The following is a 9,443-nucleotide window of genomic DNA, read 5'->3' as shown; positions in this document are numbered from 1 at the left end:
AAAACCCTTGTGGGCTTTTGAAGCGCCCTGAGTGCCCTGTGGAGTTTAGAGAATTGCATCTTCTGTAGAATGCTGCAGGAAGTCTCAAGGGTACTGCAGAAGGATATTCATAACTCTTCAGAGGTTTCAATAGCAATTTTCAGTAGAATCTTTTCAATGCATCCGTAATTCTCTTATAACTTTAATAAGGCCTCTTGGGACAATCCTAATGCATTCTGGTTTTGAGTGCTCCATTTGCTTGGAAGTTTATGGTCTAAAGACTGAATTGTTACACATCCAAGACTCTTATTTTTATGCTATTTGGGCAATATCAGTGTGCCTTAGCATGAGTACATAGGCTAAAAAATGGAAATTAAGTACTACTATTTGTGTGAGCTCTTTTTGTCTGTGGGATTGGATTGAAGCTAAGACTTCATTGTATGAAACCACTTCTCGGGTTTTGGTGGATGTGGTGTTGGACTAATTCAAGAAGGAAAGGTTCCTTTTCAGTTTTTACACCTTTGAATAATTTCTGTAAACCTATATTGGCTGCTTCTTGTCCTTCACATTTTCTTTGTTTGTCCATTTTTAAGTAACCAGACAGGCACACTGTTACAGTTCAATTTGTTCTTCAATATTGATTTTCTAGTCTGACATATGATTTATTCCCATGGGTGTTTGCAGTGACAGATCTTTGAAGCCTGGAGTTCTTGATAAAAGAAAATGTGCTGTTTCCTTCAGCCACACTGTCTGGAAGCCAAAGAGGGCAAGGCAGGCCAGGCCACCTGAGCCGCTCACCCTGGAGATGAAGGCTCTGCTTACAAGACCAGTTAATGAATAGAACTCAAGTCCATTGTGTATGTCTTAATTAGATTCGGAATATCTGAATTTACCATTGTCAGGTAAGAAAATGTCCTAAAATGGGAGACGCTGCCTTACCTACCTAACATCACAAATGCCAACATTCTTTCTTTCAAAGCAGGAATCTGAAGTTCAAAGTTGGTTCGGGTTATATTTTCAAGTATAGTTAAGGTTCACTTAGACGGAGATGTGATTTTTACAGCTTACTTGTGGCTAACAAGGGGAACTATTTCTTCTAAAAGTCAAAGGTCCTAAAGAGGAAACATTTCCATTGTTCTCTCTACCAATTGGTTCAAACACAAATCCAACAATGGGTGAAAACTTGGGAACATCAGAAAAGGCATCAGCAGCATATGAGGGGGAGTGCAGCTCTGCTCTTCTCAGGGCTGTGACCCACAGCTACTGAGCAGGAGGCATCTATGTCTAAAATACAAATTACTCCTGGTGCACCTAGCACTGACCTCAGAGCAGCTGGAACAGAAAGTAAACTCTATCTACCCAAAGTCTAATAGGTGGCCAGGTGGGATAAGCCATCTGCATTTGGTCTTCTTTGCTCTGATCGGTGCTGGAAGGGGAAAGGATCATAGAGGCTCCATAGCTCCATGGCTGCTACCATCTGTTAGAGCAGGAAGTGTTTAACAGCAGGACATAAGGCAGATGGCCAGGGTGGCCAGGGAACACAGCAGTTTCCTCGTGTCCCTCCCTTTTCCTTACATAATCCCCCTGTCCACACACTGTGTGCTGTAGGACTATCCAGAAGGCACTAAAGCACAGCAATGTCTTGGTAATTAGACAAAATATAGCATGATGTCAACAGTTTCTGCAGGAGCCACCTCCTACTGTTCAGATTCTTTTTCAGATTCCTTTTTAGACAAACAAACCTCGGCTTGCAAACAGCCATCACAAGTGGATCAGTGAAAAAACCCTAAGCCCATAAGAGATGGCATTGTTGTGGTATTAAAGGTAATGAAAAAAAAACAAAAACAAAAAGCAACATCTAGTCACTTAGCATCTTTTCTGTTAAAGCACAGATATAAATTTTTTTTCCATATCAGCAACCTTTATTCTTTATTTATATACTAAGATTACAGAACAAAAGGAAATAGGACAGTTGCTGAAATTCCATTACTATTTAAACGGAGTAAATAACATTTCATATATATAAGCATCACTTGTACAATATATAATACAGATACTAAGATTCTCTGCTATCTTTAGCTACAGAAGAATCATTTCCTCCCAAGTTTATATTACACAAGAATATGTAGAGAAAAGCAAATGATAAAAAACTGTGCTACTGGAATGAGAAGAAACAAGTCAGCAAACACAGGAAGTGTTAGATTTTCTTTTTTAGCTAAATACAAACAAACTCTTTTGAAAGCATGCCATGTAGTTTTAATAAGAGAAAGGCTTACTCTGAAGCTATATATTTCATGAGCACTATAGTTTGGAGATATGCTAAAATATACAAAAAAAGATCCTAATTTTAACCTAATTATAAACAGATTTGACAATATAATTTCCTCTGTGATTTAGTGATGCTATATTTAATATTTTTCTTGAGTATTCTACTTTCGTAATCAAAACCATTTCAGTATAACATATGAGATGAAAATTCAGTTTTCTGCTTCAACATCAAGCAGAAGAAATATGTTTCAGGGACTTCATTTGCAGGGCTGGAGGGGAGATCTTTTCCTGCTGCAAAGCACTGAGCCATTTGTCAACAACTTAAGATAAAAAAGAAGTATCTTGGGAGCGAAGTCACAAAAGTATACTGCACAATTGTATGTAAAATACTGTGATATATATTTTTCATTAATGTTTAATGCCTTAGGATAGTTATATCCAGCTTTTCTTTCAATGTGAACTTCCCAGAAGACAGGCGGGATTTATATGGTCTTCTGGTAACAGTACATTTTGTTCGCCTGAAATAATGTCTATCTATCACAAGATATGAATGGGAATGTCTAAACTGGCTGAAGCCTGTGGCTAAAAATTTCAGAGTGCCTACCTGCCAGCCTCTGAATTAATGCTTAGGAAACGAACCACAAACCACTTGGCTTCCCTGAGGTGCTGTGCTCTTACAAGACCTTTTTTTGTAATGCTCCTTTGGGTCCCTTTGCTGGTAGAAATACTCATACAGATGCAGTGCCATGGGCCATACATTGCTGTACAGCAACATCTTCAGCATGTGTTGCACATTTCCACCACAGCTGAGATGCCATAAGTGACTAAGGCCAGCTCTCACAGAGGCATTGTCCTGGATGGTGTTGAGAGCTGCAAGCAAAAGGGTTTTGGCCCGTGGAAAAGCCACTTAGTGGGGGATAATGGTGGGAGATATGGAGACTCAGGTACCAAACTATATCATCAGCAGAGAAGGGTGTCCAGTGGGAAGGACAAATGGTGCCTGGCAACAGAGCAGCTGGGACACTGATGAGCATATGAGGTATGCCTGTATGCACACCAACACCCATAAAAGCCTGCAGGAAATAATAAAGGATAAAGAGGGTGTCTGAGAATGGCAGAAAGGTAAGAAAGACCCTACCAAGGGTTTCTGGCAGAGGCCAGCTTGGAAATTGAGCATCTCTTCCACATGCTGTTGAAAATTTACTTTGCATATGCTTTGTTTCTTGACTTATTCAGTGGCAGTAAATAACTGATTCTGTCATTGTTTTTTTCTCCAAGCATGAGACAGCACTAAACAGCAGCTAGTGGCTCCAGCCATTGAGGATTAGAAGTGGAGGATGCTGGCAAGTCCTTCATGAGACTGCAAAAACTGCTATGAACTGTACATATCAACTTCCTAATGATGACGTAGGCCTTTGCTGGTACTCTTTACTATGTTATTAAATGCCTATCCACATCTCTTGGTGGTTGAGGTTCAAAGTAATCTTCTGTTTCTATAACTCAACATTCCAGATCTAAAATGAGGGAATTAGAACTTTACGACTCAAAGGCTGTTAGGAGACTGAAAGCACTGGAGCTTTCTCCCTTTTCAGTGCTGAAAATCAGTAAGCAGCCCAGTAATTATGGCATAATATCAAATAATAACTTAGATAATTTTGGTGGGTAAAGAGATATGGTAATAAACTGAGGATATAATTATTCAGTAACATACTGAGGAGAAAGAATTTTGCAACTGTGAATTTGATTGCTATAGTTTTGTTTAGTAGGAATGAGCAACATCATTTTCATTATCATCATTTTTTAATGATTTCTATTATCATTACTTTAGGGTTGGAACACCTCTCCTATGAAGAAAAACTGAGAAAGCTGAGACTGTTCAGCCTGGAGAAGGCTCAAGGGGATCGCATCAGTGTGCACAACTGCTTGAAGGGAGGATGCAAAGAAGACAGAGCCAGGCTCTTTCCAGTGCTTCCCAGTGGCAGGACAAGAGGCAATGGGCACAAACTGAAACACAAGGGGTTTCCTCTAAACATCAGGAAGCACTTCTGTACTGTGCAGGTAATGGAGCACTGGCACAGATTGCCCAGAGAGGCTGTGGAGGCTCCTCCTTGGAGATCTTCAAAAGCTGCCTGGATGTGGGCCGGGACAATCTGCTTGAGCAGGGATTGGGCCAAATGGACCCAGAGGTTCCCTTCAGCCTCAACCCTTCTGTGATCTTGTGTTTACTTTCATTATTACTAGCTGACAAGTAGTGCTTCTAAATGCCTTAAAAAGTTGAGGAAATTTCACAAGATTTTATTTATTTGTTTGTTTGTTTGTTTCTTTTGCTGTCTTTGCATGGCAAAGACTTTCCTTTACTGGTATTCTGACAAGAGAAAGTTCAGGCTCAAGCTGCTGGATGTATGTTTATATTGTCTTCTCAATTTGTTTCCTGTGTGTAACTGTAGTGAGAGTTTTTTGAGGATAGAGGGGTCTGATCATCACTTACTTTAAATTGTATAGTGCCATTACTGCCCTATATCTGCTCCCTAGAGTCTTAGTACTAAACTGAAATGTACTTATTTGCAGCCATGCTAGATTCCATTGTCATATCTTAATGTAGGATAATACTGTAATTCATTAATATTATGTTCTTTAATGAGGCCTGTGACTCTGTGTTTTTATATAGGAATTTGCACTTGTGATTTTCTTTGCTAATTTAAGTACATTGTCCACCATCAACTTAAAATCTAGTATCAATTTAAAATTAGGAAATGATGAGTCCTGTGAGAAACATCCCTTGCTTGTTATTCTCTCAGGATTACAGTGTGTGAGAAGTGTTCCATGCTGCTTTTTAATTCCTGTTTGTTATTGATTGTTTTTAGTTTGCAGTTTTACTTTTTGGTTCTCTGAAAAGTTCAAAGCTCGTAACTGGTAACAAATGGGGCAAAACTATTTAAACTTTCATGTCAGAAATTACACAAAAAGCCAAACGCAAGTGCTCTTAAAGTTTTGTTTACTTCTCATGCCCCATATTAATTGCACAGATTCTCCTATTGCCTCATGAAGAACCGGATCCTGGTTACAGCTGGGCATTCATTAGCAAGCAGATCACACACACAGCTGTACAATATATACAGACCTGAACTACAGTCTCCTCAACTGGTGAACACCCACCTCTGCCACTGAGCTCTGTGGAAAATGAAATCTAAATTCAAGATCATAGAGGAACTTGAAGAAGGCAGAGACCAGTCAGGAAAGATAAAAGCAACTGGATTATCGTATTGGCATTTTTTGGAACATTGATTTTGGCTGGTTAATTTTCAGATAATTAAAGATGTAGTCAGGTCTAGGGATTTTAACAAGGCCAAGAATTGGCCAATGTTAGTGCCTTTCTCACAGCATGAGTCCTTGGGCATACCTCCTGTTGATACAAACAAGCAATTGATCCTGAGCAACCAGAAACACTTAACAACTGATAACAGTTGCTTATCTGGTACTATCATCTGAGTTTCTCAGTTTCCATTGCAAGCAAATTTGGAGCTTTGTGGTACTGATAGCATTGTAGAACCGTTCTACAGCACGCCATCCTTGCAGTAGATTTGTTGAAAACCATCTACCAGCTGATAGGAATCAACTGTTTGTTTTGAGATTGTTTCAGGGAAGAAGTTTTTATTAGCAAAACTGACTACAGCCAACCTCATTTTCTCTCTCTGGCAGCTTGTTCCTAGCCACAACTTAGAGCTTGTCTTGGAAATATTAATGCAGTTGAATTTTGCAGTCGTGGCTGCATAGTGAAACCAAGGAAAGATCTCACTTCTGGTGCAGTCTTGTCAATATCTAATAGCTACAATGATCGTTTATCAATAAAAAGGAAAGTTTGAAAGATGTGTGATGTTAGAAGGTTAATGATGTGAGACTCAAGGATGCAGACTGTAATCTCGTTAGTATGCTATTATGGCAATACACATTCATAATTCAGAGGTTTGATATACTTGGTGTTGATTAAAAGAATTAATCCAGCCAGCTCACTGAGGGCAATGTGCTAGCTGGCAGGCACTGGTAAACAACAAGGCAGAGCAGTGTAATCACCTGTAAGGATAAATACAGGTGACACATTCACAATAGTAGAAAGTAGATCCCAGGCAGGCAGCAAACACTGCCATTGCCTATTTCTGGCCTGCTTGGACAAGCTGTGGGGAGGAGGATCCACACTAGCATTTGGAAGGGCAAAGAAATCAAAGGACCAGGGACTCCCCAGTGAAGGAAGAGACATTTCAACAGCAAAAGAAAAGAAAGGTTTGACAAGCATGGAAAGTATTGGTGAGAGAACCTTTAATAGGAGGAGGGAAGGAAGAGTCAAAATAAGCTGAAAGCTACAGCGTTAAAATAAAGCAAGGGAAACCCAAACCAGAAAGATGTGACACTGGGAGAAAGGTCTTTTCATAGACCAGGGTATAGAGATGCTTAATATCAGTGAAGCCAAACATTTAGTATGTATCATCACGCGCAACACTTATGAAAAAAAAAAAAACTTAATTAACTTTCCTGTGTTCCATTCTGGTTCTCTGTTTCTCCTTGTAATCAAACACGGATTAACTAATGAAGAATATATAGCCTGCAAGATATTTCTTCTGCAAACAATACATTCCATTTTGATTCATTAATGGGTTTTGGATGTACTGAAGTTTATCGGCAGATTTACTTTTGTTCCCCAACACTGGCTTGCACTGTTGCAGGTAAATTATATTCTAACAACAGACTTTTTTCAAAAAGAAAACTTTCGAGTGGTGTGGCAGCTGTACAAAAGCGCTTGTATTTTATTGTCAAACTAGACATGGTAAGAATGTAACAGCAGTGAAATAGAGGATGTTAGCACTATATTAAAACAATTTCTTTATCTCTATTGACTAGTAGTATTGAAATATTTTAATATTGAATATTTTAATATTCAGTAATATTAGGTTTTTCTGCTTCCTTCTTCCTTCTCTGTGCACTGTTCAGAAAAAAACTTCTGTTAACATAGTAAACAGAAAGTAGAGTAATTGTCATTGTGGCAATATTTCTGATAATTGTTAATTAAAACCTAAAAGTAGCTTCACCAAAATGTAAGAGGAGGAAGAAAGCACACAAAGACAGGTCACAGGCTGAGCAAAACAGATAGTCTTCAGTAAGCATGTATGCTGTCTGTTTCTTCTTTGTTCAGCTCCGCATAGCAGCAAAAACACCCCTCAGACCTTGGGAGAGTCCATTAATGGAAGGACAGCTTGTAACATATGCTTAGTGTTTAATTTATTTGATTTTCCTGTTTATGAAAATATAGAATTCATTTTGAGGAGTGTGTAGAAGAGGGGCTTAGCCAGAAGCACAAAGTTATTAGTTTAAACAAAGAGGTGGGGAAGATAGAGACAATTATAATGCAACATAACATAAAATCAGAATACACCATTGGCAGTGCTCAAGAGGGTTGCAAATATTAGTCCCCAACCTCATCTTTCTGAAGTATTTTGGCAATCTCTTAAGATGAAGTATGAGAGATCAGAAGAGAAAGTTGGCACTGTGAGAAATGTTTTGTTGTTTTTTTTTCCCCCTCTGGAAATTGAACTTTTCATTTTTTTTTATTCTCAATTCCCAAGAAGACTAAAGACTTGTTTGAAGGACAGCAGCCTGGATTCTGGGAAAGAGATTTCAGGAGGAAGGAGAGGGAATGAACTTCTAGCATACGTTGTCATTGTTTCTTTCATGTTTCTTATGAGCTGGACAGGATAGGATCAGCTCACTGATATATTTTTTTTGCCATAACAGTAAGAAAAAAAAATAGGTCCTTCCTTCCTTCTTTTTGATACTATTAGATAAAAATCAGTCAGCCCAGTAGTGTAAAATCCCCTCATATTGAAGCTATCTTACTTCTCAGACCTTCTTCTCTTCTCCTGTGATGTTCTTTTTTATCCAAGTGTATTTTTTCAGAGGAAAATGTAAAATTTGGCCTCAGCCAAATGGTAATTTTTTCAAATCTTAAAATATCTCACATAATTCAAGTTTTACAAAGACATGTTTTAAGCGACAAAATGGCCCTTTTGTACTTCTGATAGGTTTGCTAGGTTGATTGAGAGTCAGTGGGTGAAAATAGGACTCAAATTCAGTTTTGATTGATGAGTCAGATGACACAGTTGAGAAAAAGTAGGGCACAGCAGCTTGTGTTCCCTCTAAGTGGATAAAAATAAAGGACTAGATTTTCAAAAGATTCAGGTCACTGAAGTAGGCTTTGGTATTCATTATAGCAGGTGCATGTGGCAGTAGTATCCATGGGCTGTTTCAGGCGTTGGTTCAGTGACACAATGAATTGTGGTTCTTAAAATTTAACTCTGCTGAGGCAGAACTGCCTGGAGAATAGATCTGTCCAAATAGCATGGCTAACTGGAAGTATCATAGATTAGATGGTTTTGCTTGTGCTTCCTCATGGTAACTCCTAGCATCCTAACATTGTGTTTCCTCACAGTAACTTCTGCTTACTATAATGTAATAATATGGGACTTCAGCTGTGAGAAATAAAGACCAAAGCTCATGTGTGGCATTCTGTGCCACACTCCCAGTGCACTGCTATCAATACTGACCACATGAAGAGAAGGATTTGCTCTGCAGTCATGGAAAGGGAAGGGCGTCACCACTGCCTTCCAACATGTGCTGGCTGTAAAGGCAAGAGGGTTGCCTGTGTTCTCCATCCAGCTAGGGCACTTGTAGGAAAATACTGGAGCTTGTGCTAACCCTCAGATTATCATAAAGCTTCTTCAAGTTGTAGGATCCATCCAGCACAGTGAGGACCTGAGGTCAGACATGATTGTTCCTTTGGTGCACGTTGATTTCAGATATAACTGAAGACCTAGCTTAGAGAGTGTTTCATGTACTAGCTGTAAAACAGATCTCACATTAGGACTTCTATTCCATAGGAGTAAGTCAAGAGCTAGTCCCTGAAAAGCCAAGCTGCTGTACGTCCTAGCTCTCAGTTGTAGGAGAGAGCAAGCCTTCCCTGGAGTTCCTCCTTCCAGGGTCCCTTACTCCTTGGTCTGCATCAAGGAAACACCTGAAAGCCATCCTAAGGACCTGCACTGTGGACTATGTAAGATGCACATGCAAAAGCAGTCACATCCACCACCAGTCTCTCCTACTACAGTAAAGTAATGTGGCCTGAAGGTGATGCATAGTAACCACAAGTTCTC

The sequence above is a fragment of the Gallus gallus genome, chromosome 3 (assembly GCF_016699485.2).
Source record: "Gallus gallus isolate bGalGal1 chromosome 3, bGalGal1.mat.broiler.GRCg7b, whole genome shotgun sequence".
In the NCBI taxonomy this organism is placed as follows: Eukaryota; Metazoa; Chordata; class Aves; order Galliformes; family Phasianidae; genus Gallus; species Gallus gallus.
Note: the sequence above shows the minus strand (reverse complement) of the source record.